Source organism: Schistocerca piceifrons, chromosome 1 (genome assembly GCF_021461385.2).
Source record: "Schistocerca piceifrons isolate TAMUIC-IGC-003096 chromosome 1, iqSchPice1.1, whole genome shotgun sequence".
NCBI classification, from domain to species: domain Eukaryota; kingdom Metazoa; phylum Arthropoda; class Insecta; order Orthoptera; family Acrididae; genus Schistocerca; species Schistocerca piceifrons.
In genome coordinates this window covers 990030338-990051696 of record NC_060138.1, presented here as the reverse complement: position 1 = coordinate 990051696, position 21359 = coordinate 990030338, and positions in this window count along the sequence as shown.

The following is a 21359-nucleotide window of genomic DNA, read 5'->3' as shown; positions in this document are numbered from 1 at the left end:
ACACATAGTACAACAAAACCAATATTTAAATGAGCCATACAGTGAATCAGCACTTATCCAATTATGTATTTCTAAATTGCCACGTTCGTTACGAGTATCACTTTTAACAGGACAGCAGAAAGAAAATATTTCGGCATTTAGAGTTCTTTACAGCTTTTGGAAGTTCAGCAATCAGATTATTCCTTCATAAATAAAAATTTTTCACATCATAACCAAGGGCAACCAACATACAGTAATTACATTCAGCCACGCTATTTCAATAGCAAAGGTAATAGACGCTCCAGGAACGACAACCACCAGAACTTTAATAACAGACAAAATTTCAATTATCAGTATCGTCAAAATTATCAGCAACAGGAAACACATTTTGGCAACAATCGAGGGTTTTCACCACAACAGCAAGAAAACCAGCCAGTTGGCATACCCAACCAACAATGTAGTCTGCAAGGTCAAACAAGCTTTAATGTTTCGCCGCCTACACGTATAGCGTCGGGTCCGACAAATAGTAACGCACAGCTACAAGGAAATCAGTACGAACAGAAAACACATCATTTCAATTCCTATCGCAACGCGCCGTATAACAATGACTATCATGACAGACGTAAAAGTAATGAGCACAGTTTTCAGCGTAACAGTCGGTCTTACCAGCAGCAGAATCATCCACAACAACAGATTATTATGAATGAACCAGACACTCGGTATCATCCCGAACCTAATACGTCAGGAAGAAATAACAGAACAGTACAAATAGTCGAAATGCCACAGCATCCTCCCGCATATAACAGCACGTCAGAAAGAATTTGACTAGATACAGTACAGGTTGCATCTTCCAACAACGTAAGCACTACCTTTGACACGCAGAATGTTGTTCACGAAAATATTATTACTTTTGACGACATCCGAGACACTCTTTTGCATGAAAAACCTGTTATTCAAAAAACCGTTTCCCACCCTGTCATTTAAGTAAAGATTGGATCATCCACATTTTCAGCAGTAATCGATTCTGGATCACCTATGTCAGTTATAAATGAAGAAACCTTCAACGAATGTAACAAAGGGAATATTTATCCTACGTTACCATTAGGCAAAACTAAAGTAAAAGGAGCAGTATCTAGTTAAGGAATAGATGTAAAATTACAGACACACTTATCATTTTGTATTGCAGGTCATACGTTCCACTCAAATTTTTGGATTGTTCCCTTATTGACAACAGATGTCACTTTAGGTACGAATTTTCTGGTACAACATGACGCAATTATTGACTTTCAAAATTCCTATTTAATGTTAAAGGCTGAGAATGTACAACTGGCATTAGAATTTCAGCACGCTTTATCTGCAGAAGAACAAACAATTTATCGAACAGAGGTCATTTCTACATCGCGTGACATAGACTGTCATTCCATATTGTTCACAGATACGTATGTTCACAACTACAATACACCAGGCGAAGCCGACTGCGACGTTATGCAAATGATTTCTGATAAATTTAAACAGAGCAGTGCAAATACAGACTACGAATTTACGCAACTGCGCAAAATTCTTTTACAGCAAGCTCCAGTTTTTGGCAACATCCCTGGTACTATGTCTGTTTTTATGTATGAATTTCGAATTAAACAGCATGACACATTTAAAGCCAAACATTATCCTATTCCGTATATCTACAGAGAACAAGTTAAGAAAGAATTACAAGCTAGGCTAGACCAAGGAATTATTGAACCGGCAGTTAGTCCGTAGATAAAACGCCTCCATATTGTTAAGAAAAAGGATGGCTCACTTCGCCTCGTACTTGATTCTACATCTACATTTATACGCCGCAAGCCATCCAACGGTGTGTGGCGGAGGGCACTTTACGTGCCACTGTCATTACCTCCCTTTTCTCTTCCAGTCGCGTATGGTTCGGGGGAAGAACGACTGTCTGGAAGCCTCCGTGCGCTCTCGAATCTCTCTAATTTTACATTCGTGATCTCCTCGGGAGGTATAAGTAGGGGGAAGCAATATATTCGATACCTCATCCAGAAACGCACCCTCTCCAAACATGGCGAGCAAGCTACACCGCGATGCAGAGCGCCTCCCTTGCAGAGTCTGCCACTTGAGTTTGCTAAACATCTCCGTAACGCTATCACGGTTACCAAATAACCCTGTGACGAAACGCGCCGCTCTTCTTTGGATCTTCTCTATCTCCTCCGTCAACTCGATCTGGTACGGGTCCCACACTGATGAGCAATACTCAAGTATAGGTCGAACGAGTGTTCTGTAAGCCACCTCCTTTGTTGATGGACTACATTTTCTAAGCACTCTCCCAATAAATCTCAACCTGGTACCCGCCTTACCAACAATTAATTTTATATGATCATTCCACTTCAAATCGTTCCGCACGCATACTCCCAGATATTGTACAGAAGTAACTGCTACGAGTGTTCGTTCCGCTATCATATAATCATACAATAAAGGATCCTTCTTTCTATGTATTCGCAATACATTACATTTGTCTATGTTAAAGGTCAGTTGCCACTCCCTGCACCAAGTGCCTGTCCGCTGCAGATCTTCCTGCATTTCGCTACAATTTTCTAATGCTGCAACTTCTCTCTATACTACAGCATCATCCGCGAAAAGCCGCATGGAACTTGCGACACTATCTACTAGGTGATTTACATATATTGTGAAAAGCAATGGTCCCATAATACTCCCCTGTGGCACGCCAGAGGTTACTTTAACGTCTGTAGACGTCTCTCCATTGATAACAACATGCTGTGTTCTGTTTGCTAAAAACTCTTCAATCCAGCCACACAGCTGGTCTGATATTCCGTAGGCTCTTGCTTTGTTTATCAGGCGACAGTGCGGAACTGTATCGAACGCCTTTCGGAAGTCAAGGAAAATAGCATCTACCTGGGAGCCTGTATCTAATATTTTCTGGGTCTCATGGACAAATAAAGCGAGTTGGGTCTCACACGATCGCTGTTTCCAGAATCCATGTTGATTCGTACAGAGTAGATTCTGGGTTTCCAAAAACGACATGATACTCGAGCAAAAAACATGTTCTAATATTCTACAACAGATCGACGTTAGAGATATAGGTCTATAGTTTTGCGCATCTGCTCGACGACCCTTCTTGAAGACTGGGACTACCTGTGCTCTTTTCCAATCATTTGGAACCTTCCGTTCCTCTAGAGACTTGCGGTACACGGCTGTTAGAAGGGGGGAAAGTTCTTTCGCGTAGTCTGTGTAGAATCGAACTGGTATCCCGTCAGGTCCAGTGGACTTTGTTGAGTGATTCCAGTTGCTTTTCTATTCCTTGGACACTTATTTGGATGTCAGCCATTTTTTCGTTTGTGCGAGGATTTAGAGAAGGAACTTCAGCGCGGTCTTCCTCTGTGAAACAGCTTTGGAAAAAGGTGTTTAGTATTTCAGCTTTACGCGTGAAACAGATCGCCCACAGACACTAGAAGAACTTCTACAGAAATTCGATGGTGCTGCTGTTTATTCCACATTAGATTTGAAATCGGGATTTTGGCAAATTCAGCTCCATCCGAACTGCAGAAAGTACACAGCATTTCTCTATTTTGGTGATTGCTATCAATTTTGCAAATTACCGCTCGGTTTAACAATTTCTTCAGCAGCATTTATTCGCGGTTTAAATACTATACTTCCGACAGAACTTAAAGACAGAATCACAACGTATGTAGACGACATCCTTATCACAGAAGCTAATTGGTCTGAACACAATATGATTCATGAACAACTATTGCAAACTTTTCGTGCACAAGGACTCACAGTTAATCTTAGCAAATCACACATTGGCAAAACTTCCATAAAATACTTGGACATGTAATTTCAGCAGAAGGCATTGGGCCTGACCCGGAAAAACTTCAAGCTTTACGTGACATTACTGTTCCTACGACGAAGAAACAACTACGCAGCTTTTTGGGTTTAATTAACTTTTTCCGTAAATTTATTCATAGCTCTGATTTAGACACCCCTAGATTGTGCCAGTTGACGGGTAAAATCGCTATTTGGTCGTGGGATAGCCAAGCACAGTCTGAATTTGTCAATCTAAAACAAGCTTTGTTGAACGCACCACTTTTATCACACCATGATCCTATCAGAAAATTTTTCATTGCCACCGACGGTTCTAACACAGCTTTAGGCGTACACATTTTTCAGGAAATTGAAGAAGACGGTAATACAGTAATTAAAAACATCGCCTTTGCAAGTCGCATTCTGTCACCTGCTGAACGCAATTATTCTGTTACAGAACTTGAAACATTATGTGTTGTATGGGCATTTTCCAGATTTAGGCATTTTCTTTATGGAAGACATACTCCGTTTACACCGACCATAGAGCTATACAGTTTTTACTTTCCGCTAAATTTACACATGACAGATTAAGCAGATGGAAACTTTGTTTACAGGAATTTAATTTTACATATGTTCACATTCCCGGTACACAAAATGTGGTAGCAGACGCACTATCCCTTTCTCTCAGCAACAATCAGCAAGACATCGCAACCAACTTCTGCCAAGCAAATTTTAGAATCATGTATATCCAACAAGTTGCATTTGAAAATTTCATTTCGTTGTCATTATGAGACATAGCACAGGAGCAGTGCAAAGACAACGTTTGGAAAGAAATTAAACACCTTTGGCAAGATAAGAATAACGTTACCATTAGAAACCATTACACTGTACGCAATAACATTCTGTTTCGCCGCTCTCACCCTGACAGCAACAACTGGTTATTATGCATTCCTGACGAACTTGTTAACAAATTAATTTGGTATACTCATTTAAGTTGCGCACATTACGGAGCCAGAAAATGTTTTCTTTTACTTAGACAGAACTGTTATTTTGCCAACGTGGAGAAACGTATTCGACGAGTTTTAGCGTCATGCAAAATCTGCCAGAAAGCTAAATCAGACCCGACTTCACATATTCCTCCGTTACATCCTATTGTATCCCTTAAATTGAGACACATGGCCGCTGTAGACATTTTTGGTCCAATTCCCAGAACTAATAGAGGTTTTTGCTACATCTTTGCTCGCTGTTGAACTCACTTCGAAATTTGTTGCCTTCACTCTGTTACGCAAAGCTACTACTAAATCTATTTCGAATGCATTTGTAAAACATTTTTTATATCATGTAGGACATGTATTGAAAGTAATTTCCAACAATGGACCACAATTTCGATCTGCGATATGGACACGTATGTTACGAGCCAGAAACAATTCTCCGATCTATATAATCAGGTATCACGCTTCTTCGAACCCTTCTGAACGACTAATGAACGAAATTGGTAAACTATGTAGAATATACAGCCATAAAAAACATATTGATTAGGATACACACATATTCTCATTCCAGGATGTAATTAACTCCATACCAAATGAATCTACTATGCTATCTCCGACTGTTATATTTAAAAATGTTGAACCACCTAACAAAATTAAAGAATTAGTATCCTTACCTACATCTCGTCGACTACGCCACCATGAAATAATTGACATTGCGCTCAACAACATCAAACGTGCCGCAGAGCGCCGGAGACGACAGCAGAAACAGGTTTGTACACGCTGTGCCTTTCACATTGGACGGAAGATATTAGTACGCACGCATTATTTATCCAACAGAGGAAAGAGTAGATGCAGTAAATTTGAGCTTCTATACGCAGGTCCGTATAGAATACGAAGCATTCCTCACCCCACTGTAGTACATGTCGAAACTTTGAGAACCAGGAAAAGCAAGGGCAATCACCATGTCTCCAAACTAAACCCTTTATTGAATGAACATACTTTATGATTTATCGCACTGTAATGCCATTTCCAGATATTTATATGACCACTTACTGATGATTATTATATTTTTTCTTGGCAAGTGCTCGGCAAGGTAAGGTTAGCAGGTCGCTTTTCTTGTCGCTAGACATCAGACCGTGCACATTTTCCATTTTTTGTGTATGTATGATTGTTTTCCTATCGAAAGTAGAATTTTTTTTCTGTATGCACTATGTAATCTTTGAGATGTAACAAACACCAGTTGACTTTGACATTTTGCCTTATGATATCTCAATATCTTGACTATTCTACATTTTTTGCTACTACATTATGAAACTGTGTGTACATTTTTGCAATTGAAAATTGTCTATGGTTTTGACATAATACGTTTTCTGTCATGCTATGCTGTATGCTTAGTCTTATCACTAGAAACAAGTTTTTATTTAATGGGTGTATGATTTAAATGCAAGATATTAATCCCTATTCATCATTTTCAGACAGCAACAACGTGTAAAAGAAATAAGTTAAACAAACCATAGTGGTTTACTATGAAACGGATATTTCACCATCGGAATGAACGAAAGAAAATGCAGTACTGTGTCATGAGGAGTAAATGGATCAGAATTAACAAGCATTAACAAGAATATGCTTTACACACTGTATAATAGCAGTCTTAACTAATTGTTTTTCTTTCAGAATATGAGGCGATTATTGCAGGCTGTCAGACAGAACTGCACATGTTAATTTTAGTGATGAAATATGCTAGAAGTAAGAAACTCTATAATATATGAAGTAATGAATGATAATGAATAGTTGTATGAGGAGAATGGTAATATGATGATGAATAATGAAGTGTCAGTTTTTTGCAGATGATAATAAATGATGATGAATAGTTATATGAAGAATATGGTAATATGGATAATGAAGTTTTTCTTTGCAGATGATGGTAATGATGAAGTTATAGTAATATGAATAATGACGTTTTTCTTCGCAGATCATGATAATGATGAAGTTTATATATTTTGTATTAGTTAAGAGATGCTACGTAGTTATTTAAGTGTTTGTTACAGTTCCTTTTGACCGTATGTCTTATGTTGCATAGTATTATGACTGAATGTTTTGGGAAAGACAGCTAGAGTACATACATATTAAGTACACGTTTCATTACCTGTTAATTCGAAGTTTATTTCTTTTCAGCATAATATGAATACATTTGTTCTTTCAGCTTAATAATCCACTTTGTATTTTTTCCAGGAGAAGTTTTCATGATACTAATATGCTATAAACACTTAATTATTAAATCTGTTCTAGTACTTGCATTTTTTACCGAGTTGTGTCTATCATTTATGAATGTGATCACATATACTGTACTTGTTTCATAACCTTTCTACAGCTACTCATGGCAAATGACGTTATTAATCCTTATTTCCAGCAATAAATCTAAAGCAAATATTTTCATGCCCCAGCAATTGACTATCGATCCCAACGCAATGCAATGCTAAAAAAAAAAAAAAAAAAATTACCAGTCGCAACTATTACTAGTATACAACTAAATAATGCTACCAGTTTAAGATATATTTCTAGTCCTAAAGATAATGCAAATTTCTCTGATGTATTGATTCCATTATTTCTATGTATTATTGGACTAAACACCTTGGATACTGGTTCCAATGTCTTACATTTTAAATATGTCTTAGGTCACTTACATGATATCATACACTGCTGGCCACCGTAAATGCAACACCCTGAAGGAAGCATCCGAATCAAGTGAAATTTACACCTTGGGTTTGCAGCGATGAGATATGCAACTGATTAGAATTTCAGCGCAGACGCACAACACGCGCGCCTGTGGCGCCACCTCATAGCGCCATTTAAAGCTTGGCGATTTCGACGAGTGTACGTTCGGCACGTGTGTTTACCTTGTGGTTGCTTCACAAGACGATCAGTTATGCCTCGTAGACAACAGCGAACATCGTTTGATCAAGTATCCGAGTTCGACAGAGGAAGGATAGTGACTTACCGAGATTGTGGATTATCATACAGAGAAATCGCTAGTCGTGTTGGACGAAACCAAACAACTGTAATGCGGATATGTGACCGTTGGATGCAGGAGGGTACGACGGACCGACGTGGTCGATCGCATTCACCTCGGTGCACCACTGCACGTGCTGATAGGAAAATTGTGCGCATGGCAGTGACGGATCGCTCAGTGACATCCCGAACCATAGCACAGCACATTGCGTTTGTAACGCATCATCCAGTGTCTGCGCGTACCATTCGACGCCGTTTACAGCAGAGTGGTCTGTCCGCAAGACGTCCATTGCTTCGTCTACCATTGACGCAGAACCACAGACGTCTCCGTCGCCAATGGTGTGATGACAGACGGATGTGGACGGCAGAATGGAATGACGTTGTCTTTACTGACGAGGCACGCTTCTGTCTGCAGCACCACGATGGTCGGATTCGAGTGTGGAGACACCGTGGAGAGAGGATGCTGGACAGCTGCATTATGCACCGCCACACTGGTCTTGCACCGGGTATTATGGTATAGGGCGGTATTGGATATTAATCTCGCACGCCTCTAGTACGCATTGCCGGTACTTTAAATAGCCGGCGCTACATATCCGAGGTGCTGGAGCCAGTTGTCCTTCCTTACCTTCAGGGCTCGGCCACAGCCATATTTCAACAGGATAATGCGCGACCACACGTGGCACGCATTGTCCAAAGGTTCTTCGTCAATAACCAGATTGAAGTACTTCCCTGGCCGGCTCGCTCTCCGGATCTTTCGGCGATAGAAGACATGTGGTCCATGGTTGCTCAACGAGTGACCCAGATTACATCCCCAGCTGCCACACCAGATGACCTTTGGCAACGTGTGGAAGCTGCTTGGGCTGCTGTACCCCAGGAACTCATCCAACGTCTCTTTGACTCAATGCCGAGACGTGTGGCAGCGGTGATCTCCAACAATGGCGGCTACTCTGGCTACTGATTCTGGCAGGAACCACATGTCATAGACGTCTGTAAACGTAATCATTTGATACTTGGTCAACATGTTATCTACAAAACAAATTTTGTTGTGCTACCTCTTGTCTTTCTTGGTGTTGCATTTACGGTGGCCAGCAGTGTATATAAACACCAGTACCTTGATGGTACACTCAATTAACTCCTGTTTTGAATGATGACTTCTGAATAATGCATAATAAATGCCTTGTCACTGGCCAATGAATGCCAATGATTACTGTAATGTGATGACTTATGCATAAATGCCATGCCAATAATTAACTCTTGTTTTGAATAATGACTTCTGAATAATGCATAAAAATGCTTTGTAACTGGCCAATGAGTGCCAATAATTACTGTAATGAGATGACATATGATGCCAATGATTACTGTAATATGATGACTTATGCATAAATACTATGCCAATAATTTCTGTAAATAATATTTTGTTATACTCTACAAATGAATGCCAATAATTACTGCAATGACATGAGTTATGAATAGTGTTTTGTAATACTCAATACTTGCTACATGTTTAGTAACTGGCCAATGAATGCCACTGATTACTGTAATGAGATGACTTATGCATAAATGAATGCCACTGATTACTGTAACGAGATGACATATGTATAAATGAATGCCACTGATTACTGTAATGAGATGACTTATACATAAATGCTATGCCAATAATTACTGTAATGAGATGACATGATGCCAATAATTACTGTAATGATGTTTTGTTATACTCTATAAATGCCAATAATTACTGTAATGATGTTTTGTTATACTCTATAAATTCTGTGCCAGTGATTACTGTAATAAGATGACTTATGCATAAATACTATGCCAATAATTACTGTAATAAGATGACTTATGAATAATGTTCTGTAATACTCCATACATACATACATAGTAATGTTTAGTAACTAGCCAATGAATGCCAATAATTCCTCAAACTGGCTGATACACTAGTGTAATTCTGAATGATGACTAGCATAAGGCTTAATGTCCTTCACCATCTGACCTAATTACCAGCAATTACTGCAATATCCGTATGTCCTGTCCATCCTCATGATCATGGAGCACTATATTTGCTTTCTGCACTAATTCTACGTTGATGTAAGAGTATGGATTCTACACAAATGTGGTGTTGACATATCAAGCTGTCCATCACCTTGAACGATGGAGATGTCATTATGATCCTACTGTTTGGTGTACGTAATGTACTAACAAAATGACAACATAGAATATTAATACAACATTTCAGTGTCTTGGCTACACTGATAAATACTTCAGGGAAGAGAACTTCAGATTGTCTCACTTGGCGTTGTCCTTCTGTAGAAAGATATGGACTTTCAGTGCAGCTACGTGCAACCCACTGTGCTACAACCATGATGCTATCCTTCCCATTCCTTTCTTAGTTCTTGTAAAATGTTAGAGACTTATACAGTGTGTATGCAGTTTATTTCATTTCCTGATGTATTCAGTTCCTGTAAAAATGCTAAAGGCTTCTACAGTGCGAGTGCACCTTATTTCACTCGCTGATATATTTAATCCATGTAAAAATACTAAAGACTTTTACAGTGCATGTGCACTTTATTTCTTTTCTTAACGTATCCAGTTCTTGTAAAATGCTAAAGCCTTTTACAGTGCGTGTGCACTTTATTTCGTTTGTTAATGTTTTCAGTTCTTGTAAAAAAATGCTAAAGACTTATACAGTGTGTGTGCACTTTATTTCATTTCTGAATATGTTTAAGTTCTTGTAAAATGGTAAAGATTTATGCAGTGCATGTGCACTTTATTTCATTTCTCAATATGTTTAAATTCTTGTCAAATGGTTAAGACTTATACTTTATGTCATTTGGTAATATATTTTGTACTCGGTGCTTGTACGCTCTATTTCATTTCTTAATATGTTCTGTACTTATATTATTTATCAATAATGTTATATATATGTATATACTCTGTGACTGTAGACTTAGTAAACTAAATAGATTATAGAAAAATTTGTTGCTCATGGCAAGTCCAATTGACTCACCATCGCTGCCAAATTTTTGCCCCCCCCCCCCCCCCCCCCCCCAGTGGAGGGTTGTGTAAGAGGTCCACGATTAAGGAATTTGTTGCTAGCGCACTCGAGCAGATGTAATTTCGATGGATTGCTCACGCGCTGCCTGCGATATGTAAGCTATAAGAGAATCTCAGACCAGAGAGCAGTGTTGTCAACAGCAGGAACTGTGTGGCAGTAGGAGTAAGTAGTTGCTAGCGAGCAGTCTGGTGTATCATTTTGGCTGGGCCGGTCGTGGGGAGCGATGGCGGAGCCTGAGCGTTGTAGTATAAGGTAAAAGCAGCGTCGCGCAAATTTAGTATTGTTAAATCAAGTCCCATGTAAATGTTTTTAAAAAATCTCTTAATAATAATCTTTCTTAAAAAAAATTAACTTTTGATAATAATTCATCTCAATTTAAAGAACTTACTAATTTCTCCAATCCATGGTCATCCCGATTATTGTAAGGAAAAATCAGTTGTTTCCTTTTATACACGACAAAATCTATCGGCCAGCATTGCACAGGGCTGTGCCAGAAAAATTTCTTATAGGAGCAGATATATACGCGTTATCCGGCGACCTTATTGAGGTAAGAATTTTCAATTTATTCAGAATGATTTTCAGCGCCATGACGCAGCGCTGCTGTTGTCCAAAGTTCACCAGTTTAAATTCACAGTCACTATTGGAAGGTTATAAGTGAGCGAAAATTTTATTGAGAAGTTAGTCACATTGTATTATTGGTAGGTTACAAAATTTTGCTATTGGGCGGTTTCGGAGTGTATCTGTTGGAAGGTTACGCTGGATGTGAATTATATACTTATATTCTAATTACTGTTGGGAGATTACACTAAATCTGAATGATATATAATATTATTTTTACTGAGGGGAGGTTACAAGGTACAGTGAACATTTCAAGTCAGTACTTTTGTAAAGTCGGCTGTAGTGATCCATATTTATGTAACTAACCATTCCTTATTGGAAACTGAAGTTTTACACATGCAAAGTGGAAGTGGGAAAGTATATCTCTTGAAAGAATTGGAGATTACGTAGATAGAGCAAAGAAAAAAAACAAAAAAATACCGAACTATGTTAAACTAGCTTAGGTACCATGCATTGCTCGGTTATTTATTTATAGCTGAGCCTGAGACATCATGCGACGTGGAACTAACTTTTTACTAATGAAGTTAGCTTCTGCGTATACAATGTCTGAAGTAGTATGAATGGGAACATGAACGAAGAGCTTGTTTCCTTCACTAACATGGGAGAGAGCCAAGCAGAGCTGGTCGTGTGAAAAACGGATGACACTGTGGTCCACACCCACAACACGCAACGTCTGGTCTTGTACTTTGATTATGGTCACGGCATAACATAAATTCACTGTGAATTGTAGACATTTAAAGTAATATAGTAAATTGTTTAGAATAATTTGGTCTTGGCGTATACAACTCGCTCGCATGTGTCCCTTTCCGTCAAAATTTCCGCTTGTATGATGTTAGGCTGGAGAGGAGTACCTAAGCCGCTACGAATGAAGGGTTGTGAGGAGGGACAAAATAGATAAGGTCTCGAGAAGAGTTACATCGCACCTCGCTTTCGGAAGGAGTTTCCAAAGAGTGCGTTAAAGCCTGATGTTAACAGATCACAGCGAGTCTCGCTTCACAATCTTCATTGGATTCTTGAGACGACATAGGCCTTGGTATTTTAGTCGTTCTTATGTATTCAGAAGAATTCGTGAGTTTTTTGGGCGTTTACGTTCGTAAACAAAACGAAATCAATATGGAACGACTACGCAGCCAAATCACAAGTGAAATTTAATATATTCGTTTCTCCTAGGAAGTAATATAAATGAAACCTATCGAAAAAAGCAAGGCATCTTGGAGGGGACCAGTGGAAACAAAAAAGTTGGTCACAGGAGCCACGAACTGAAGAAGGTGGAAAACCATTCGTCTAAGATGTTGTAGACCGATAAAGCTCATTTCACCCTCCTAGCGTCTGTTAACACCTGTAACTGCGGAATTTGAGCTACTGATACAAGAACTGTCTTGGAATCCTCACTGCATGACAACAAAGTTACGATGTGTTGTGGATTTACCACATGAGTCGTAATTGGGCCCTTTTTCTTCGACGAAATATGGGGTTCTGCTTTTCAGGCTGTCAGTATGACGAATAATACAAGGTATGCCAATATGTTACAGAATTGCATCACCACTAGCCTGGCTGATAAACACCTGGTAGAATGAATGACTTAAGGAGGATATCGCTCCACCTCATATTGCTACAGGTGTGAAAGATCTCTTGCGACAGCATTTGGTGAGGATCATGTACTGTGCTGCTACTTCCATCATGCTTGGACCCCCAAGTCGACGGATCTTAATACGTGTGTTGTGAGTGGGCCAGGAGGTGTCGCATTAAAACTCGGCAAGAATTTCCCAAGTGATTTATTGTTTTTTCAGCTACAGTGCCCTCGTTCCTCTTAGTCTGCATCAAAGGACCCTGAAATGCTGAGGAAGCACCCAAGTCGGTAGTTGCTTCAGCTGTCTGCGTCCCTAACGACTCGGCACTGCTCGGTGTGAGCTGCAGGCAGCTGCGGTGTTGTTCCTCGCTGGCATAGCTGAGATCACGGCAACAACGAGCACCTGCAATCTGGCGTCCGAATCTGTGGTTCTCGCCTCGGGATGTCTCCGGTGTGTGTTGGAAGCCAGGACGACTGCCCACAGTAGCGAGCTGTGGAGTGGCCCACCACTGGGTGGCTAGCTACAGGCGCCGCATCGAAGCAGCAACCCGCCGGTGGTGTGACACGCCCCACAGTCCAGGAGAGCTGCCACACTAGAATGAATCTCGTTAGAAAACGGCACCTACACTCCTGGAAATGGAAAAAAGAACACATTGACACCGGTGTGTCAGACCCACCATACTTGCTCCGGACACTGCGAGAGGGCTGTACAAGCAATGATCACACGCACGGCACAGCGGACACACCGGGAACCGCGGTGTTGGCCGTCGAATGGCGCTAGCTGCGCAGCATTTGTGCACCGCCGCCGTCAGTGTCAGCCAGTTTGCCGTGGCATACGGAGCTCCATCGCAGTCTTTAACACTGGTAGCATGCCGCGACAGCGTGGACGTGAACCGTATGTGCAGTTGACGGACTTTGAGCGAGGGCGTATAGTGGGCATGCGGGAGGCCGGGTGGACGTACCGCCGAATTGCTCAACACGTGGGGCGTGAGGTCTTCACAGTACATCGATGTTGTCGCCAGTGGTCGGCGGAAGGTGCACGTGCCCGTCGACCTGGGACCGGACCGCAGCGACGCACGGATGCACGCCAAGACCGTAGGATCCTACGCAGTGCCGTAGGGGACCGCACCGCCACTTCCCAGCAAATTAGGGACACTGTTGCTCCTGGGGTATCGGCGAGGACCATTCGCAACCGTCTCCATGAAGCTGGGCTACGGTCCCGCACACCGTTAGGCCGTCTTCCGCTCACGCCCCAACATCGTGCAGCCCGCCTCCAGTGGTGTCGCGACAGGCGTGAATGGAGGGACGAATGGAGACGTGTCGTCTTCAGCGATGAGAGTCGCTTCTGCCTTGGTGCCAATGATGGTCGTATGCGTGTTTGGCGCCGTGCAGGTGAGCGCCACAATCAGGACTGCATACGACCGAGGCACACAGGGCCAACACCCGACATCATGGTGTGGGGAGCGGTCTCCTACACTGGCCGTACACCACTGGTGATCGTCGAGGGGACACTGAATAGTGCACGGTACATCCAAACCGTCATCGAACCCATCGTTCTACCATTCTTAGACCGGCAAGGGAACTTGCTGTTCCAACAGGACAATGCACGTTCGCATGTATCCCGTGCCACCCAACGTGCTCTAGAAGGTGTAAGTCAACTACCCTGGCCAGCAAGATCTCCGGATCTGTCCCCCATTGAGCATGTTTGGGACTGGATGAAGCGTCGTCTCACGCGGTCTGCACGTCCAGCACGAACTCTGGTCCAACTGAGGCGCCAGGTGGAAATGACATGGCAAGCCGTTCCACAGGACTACATCCAGCATCACTACGATCGTCTCCATGGGAGAATAGCAGCCTGCATTGCTGCGAAAGGTGGATATACACTGTACTAGTGCCGACATTGTGCATGCTCTGTTGCCTGTGTCTATGTGCCTGTGGTTCTGTCAGTGTGATCATGTGATGTATCTAACCCCAGGAATGTGTCAATAAAGTTTCCCCTTCCTGGGACAATGAATTCTCGGTGTTCTTATTTCAATTTCCAGGACTGTATTTATACCTGGCTGTGTACCTCTGTTTTGCCAAGTGAACTAATTCGCTTCACATACTCATAACACCCTAGGTTGGCCAGTGGCCCCTTCTACCTGCGACTTGCGACAGGAAAACTGCTGTGTGTGCTCTCTCTGGCTGTTCTATGACCCTGTGGCCTCTATTTGCCTACGCAACTGCTTGTGTCCGTAATTCACTGCAATCCGGCCCGCACCTGCCTGTAACTTGCGCTCAGAATATCGCACAAAATTGACTTACCTTATCCCAAATGGTGGTTCCGCTACACTGTGTGATTATTTCTTCTGGGGTTACCTGAAGCCGCAGGTCTCTCGTGATTGTCCGATCTCATCAGGGACGCTAAAAGACAATGTCAGACGGCAATTTTTCGCTATACCTATTGATATGCTGTAAAATTGCTGTTCACAACATTGTCCGTCGGTTGCAGTTATTGTCGATGAAAGACAGTCGACATGGTGAGCATTTATTCTAATGGAAATCATCTTCGCCAAAAATCAATTGTTATGCTAGTTATTGCTTTCGTATCATACTAGCTAACCCAGCAGTTGCTAAATATGTATAGAAATAGTATTTACGTCGTAATCTCCTTCTCCCCTACCCCTCTCTCTCTGTCTATCCCCTGCTTCTCTCCTCTTTGCCCATCTCTTGCTCTTCCCTCGTTTCCTCGCCCATCTCCTTCTTTTCTCCACCCTCACTGGCCATCTCCTCCTGCCACCCAATCTCACTCCATTTTCCCCTCACCCCTCTCACTGTCCATCCCCTATTCCCCTCTCTCTTTGATCTTGATCCTAGTTGATTGTCACTACAAACTAAACCTCAATTGGGAAATAAAGTCATTTAAAATGAATATGTAAATTGGTTGGGAGAGACCTCTACAACGCTGGGTTTGTGAGGATAGTACTCCAATGATGGTATTTTTCATAGTTTTACTCTGTGAACAAGTAGGATTGCGAAGTTTTGGATGAAAGAGATTGCATAGCAATATTCTAGTCATAACCTGATAAGCCGTAAATAAAAGATTCCTCAACTGCCATAAAACTGACAGTGAGAAAGAGAATAAAACAACACACCGTTGTGTATACAATTATTGTTTAAAATTACATCTAAGCAGAAGGAATGTATGTGGAAGGAACAATGTCTCTAATGGTTTAAATGCCCTGGTATCTACGTTAAAACTCTCTGTGAGAAAAATAACGGAATATCATTTTCTTTCTATGAGTCGGTTTAATGTATTACATATACTTAAAAAAACACCCAATGACTGACCCAATATTTATTAGAGCAAAAATTTGAAATGAAATGGTGAAGAACTTTTCGAGACTTTTCTCACAAATTTTCCCTGTATGTATTACATATATATTAATTTACCATATATATTTAAAAAACGTGTAGCATTCATTCATCCGAAAGATTAGTTTTGTATTGCGTAAAACAGGAAATAAATTGGTTCAGAACTTTTCGAGATTTTTACTAACAATATTCCCCTTTTATTAATTACACACATATTTATGTGCCATATATATCTAAAACAATACGTAGCGTCAGCCTGCCTGAACGTTACTTGAGTAAAGTTGTGTAGCCTATGTCCATACAAACGTTTATTAGAATGTCATGTAAAAATTAGAAGGAAGTGGTTAACTGTTAAAGAACTTTTCGAGAATTTTGTTAACCAACATTTCCTCTTATATATACATATAAAATTATCTTCCATTAAGAATGTGTATGCACTAAACGACTGTGATATGACTTTCAAAATGAAGGAGTACAGCAATCAGTCATTCTTTCCTTTCAGGCTCTATTAAGCAAATCTAGATTTCGGGTAGTGCTTAGCCATTATCAATGCTAAAAAAATACAAGAAGTACACAGTCAGCGATAGTGTAAAAAGTTATAACTCAAAGCATAAACTATATCACTTATACATTGGAGTACATACTACTTTTCCATAGTGTCAACGAGGGTAAACTTTTCAGAGAATGCTTTGGTTGGCTGTATGGCGCCCTCTGTATGAACTAAGTAATATGTAACAGTCAAAGAAAGCAGTTATAGTCCCTATCAAAATACTTCAAATTTGCATTGGAATAACGCAAAATAAAATACAAGTAAAATTTTTTATGTTGTTTTTTGACTTACTGCCACATATAACAGTAAACACAAGAGATGTAGAAAATTCCAGATTTACTCCTTGTGAGCCAATTGTTTTATTATTCTTTAAAACACATAGGTAACATCAGATTGATGAAACACATTAAAAAAAATGCTTAAAAAGCACAAGGAGGCACATGATGTATGTTGTGTCTATTAGAACTGTTTTGATTTAAATATTTTTTACTTTTATGTTATTATTCTCTTTGTTTAATCATCACGACAAGGTATGTGGTTCATCTTATATTGAACACGTTGAATAGCTCATAGATGGCGCCAAATGTCAGAAAAATGGATAATTGGTGTGACACGCCGTTCCATTAAGGATTGAGAGAGTACTGATCTCTATACCAGTACAAACAGATTTTTAGTCGTACAAAAAAACCAATACACTGAATTACTGTTATTAACAATGCACATGCATCTACACTAATATACCATGGAAAAAGGTATGTAGATTTAATGTTATAACTGTTTTACTCATACAGTATTTTGTGAATAGTTGCCACATATTCGCAAGGAGGCAAGAGCTGTTTCGTACCAGCTGGGTCAAACCTTTCACTGCTTCCCTTGTGAAAATCGGTTTGAACTGGTACAGAGATTAGTACTCTCTACATAGAAGAAACCACAACTGTTGGAGTGTTATATAATACGTAGTTTATATATGGGGCGCCATACAGCCAAGTACTGTGTTCTCCACCAAGCCTATCTTCGTTATACAGTAGTTTTGAACGAACTGTGACAGAAGCTTGAGCAACAGGGAACTGACGTACTAGGACATGCACTGATACTATGAAATTGTGGTGTATGTAATGTAATGTATAAACGATATAGCTTATGCCACGAATTGTAACGTTTTATACTATCGCCTCACTATGTACTTCTTGGCATTGATAACGGCTAGGCACTATCCGAAATCTAGATTTGCTTAATAAATTCTGAAAGGAAAGGACGACTGGTTGCTGTGCTCCACTATTTTAAATTTGTGTATATACATAAGACCGTTGACCTCCCTGTTTGGTCCCTTTCTCAAAATGAACCATGTGTGTGTGTGTGTGTGTGTGTGTGTGTGCGTGCAATGTGTGTGTGTGTGTGTGTGTGTGTGTGTGTGTGTGTATGTGTGTGTGTGTATATGTTTGTGTGTGTGTGTGTGTGTGTGTGTGTGAGTGTGTGTGTGTACATGTACATGTACGTGTGTGTGTGTGTGTGTGTGTGTGTGTGTGTGTATGCGTGTATATGTGTGTGTGTGTGTGTGTGTGTGTGTGTGTGTGTGTATTCATGGATATGTGTGTGTGTGTGTGTGTGTGTGTGTGTGTGTGTGTGAGTGTGTGTGTGTGTGTGTGAGTGCAGTTTATGTCTGTTCGAATTTTATTAAAACAGTGTGTCAAAATTTCAAGTAAACTGGCGAAAAATTTTCTGGTTTTCGCCAACAGCACCTCCTGCATGTCTGTTTATACATCATACATATATTTAAAAAGTATGTAGCCTATATCCATCCTAAAGTTCACTGTAGTATAGTATAAAAAAAAGGAAAAATCAGTCCCATACTTTTCAAGATATTTACTAACAACGCTTTCATTTCATGTATTAGACATACATCTATGTGCCATATGTACTAAAAATATGAGGCCTATATCTGCTCATAGGTTAATTAGAGCATTGTGTAAAAATTTGTAGAAAATCTGGCAAGAAATTATTGCACTTTTTGCTAGCAACTTTTCCCTTTATGTACTACACACATATTTAAACCATGCCGCCTATGCCCTTCTAAACGTTTGTTAGAATATCGCGAAATATGGGGAGTAAATTCGCCGAGTACTTTTCGAGCTTTTGGGTAACAACATTAATAATTTACTTATTTTTATATGGTAGTATAGATACAAGATTTTATAAACCGCATATATTTTTTTTTAAAAAAAGAGTGGTGAATGTCCATTCGAACGTTTATTAGATTGTAATGTACAAATGTGAACTAAATCGATAAAATTAATATCATTTCTGTTTTTTACTATCTGTGTTTCCTCTTTACGAAGTTATGCACCACACACATTAAAAATGTGTAGCCCATGTCTATCTGAACGTTTACTAAAATATTGAGTCAAAATTTGAAGTAAATCGGTCAAGAACGTTTGGATAATTTTTCTACCAACTTTTCTCATATATACATATTAGTATTTCTGAACGTTTATTAGAGTATCTTACAAGAATTTGTAGGAAACTGGTCTATAACCTTTCGAGAATTTTGGTGACAAAGTTATACTAAAACTTGTCTTCTTATAGTACTACAAATGAAGTGCTATCGGCTGGTCATTTTCTGTACATTTTTTGGTTTGAATAAACGCCGTGTAATTTCAAGCATGTGCGCCAGTTTTCACCTTTCAACCTACGTTACGCCGTGTAGTATTGAATTTTCAGATGTTAACCGACTTTTGGGTCACCGATATCTGCAGAATACGACGGCCGAGAGAGGTAGCGCAGTAGTAAGCACATTGAACTCGCATTCGGGAGGACGACGGTTCAAATCTCCGTCCGTTCATCCCAATTCATGTATTCCGTCATTTCCCTAAATCACGTAAGGCAAATACCTTGATGGTTCCTTACAAAGGGTACGGCTGATTTCCTTCAACATCTTTCCTTAATCTGAGCTTGAGCTCCGTCTCTAATGACCTCTATGTCAACGGGACGTTAAACTGTCATCTTTCGTCGTTCGTAGACACTATGATGTATCACACTGTTCCCTACTGGTCTGGTGAGATGATTATTGTCTTCGGACCTATAAGGAGTAGGACCAGGGTTTTTAGGCTTTTATCAAACTGATTTTAGCTCTTTATTTTCGTGGAACAGCTCTTTTCAGGTTTAAACAATCTATCGTAGTCTTTTTCTAGCATTTTAATAAAATAATTTAATATACACTAATATTCACATAGAAACTTTCATCGCCGTTTTGACACATTTATTCTAGTTCTTTGTGGAAAAAATAATTAGTTATTACATATACTGGCACTCTAAAAAATTCGTAACAGTTGAGATATTTACTCGTGCTACAATTATACACTCTTTTTATAACTTTTAATGAAAAGTCTTCTACTAAAAAAAATTTTCATATGTCACATAAGAAATCATACGCTTCACGTGTCTACCTACGTACGACAACAATCCGTGGCACGACGCCACAGCTAACAAATAATTTCATATCTTGGTACTGAGGTACATAACCACATTTCTAAGTTTTTAAAGAGAAACTTTTCCTGTTGTCCCTCAGTACGTTCTTGTAGGCTGAGAAATATCTCTCTACAGCACAAGAGGTCGATGGCGCATATCTCATCGACGCAATTCCTCGTGGTCCCAATACAGTCCACCTTCGAACACATCCCCATGAATAATATGGAAACTTTCTTCATACCCAGGATTCATCACAAGAATGTTCCTTAATTTAATGATGATGCGGTGCTCACTGAACCATGTATTTCCTTCGGAAATCACGTCCACAGCATCTTTCAGTGGTAGAAATACGATCTCTAGGCTTTGTACTACAGCAGGTAGACGTGGAAAGTGTGCTCTTATAAATACCAAAGGTATCACTTCCTTGTAATTCTTAAGAGCCGTCTTGGCTTTTCCATTAAAAAATGGTTCATTAGTGTCGAATATGTCTACTGTATCTTTGACTATTTGGTAGTTTTAGGCACAACATAAAGGTGGCAAAAGTCATTTGCGCCAGCGTGTATGTTCATTTAGAAGGGTAGCTATGTCCTCAAAAACCTGAACGCAGGTAGTAGCTTTGCGAATCATTTTCTTAACAGAGTTAATTATACCGTTAATCTCAGGAAAATTAATCTGACTTCATTCCCTAGAAGGTAATGACGTGGGCGACTCAGGTGCATTTGGATCGTACTGGGATGTAACTGTATCAATGTCGCTCCCAATTCTACCATATAGATAGCACAATCTGTCGCCAAAGCAAAGTTTTTTATCCCTGGCTTCTTCTGGCTTTCCTGATAGTGCAGGCTACAGTGCGGTGATTCGTCTTCTCCAATTCTTTATACAAAAGTAGTTGGGGTTTTCCTGGTGCTGTGGAATATAATTTTCCCACCATGACAATTGCTATAAACCTGC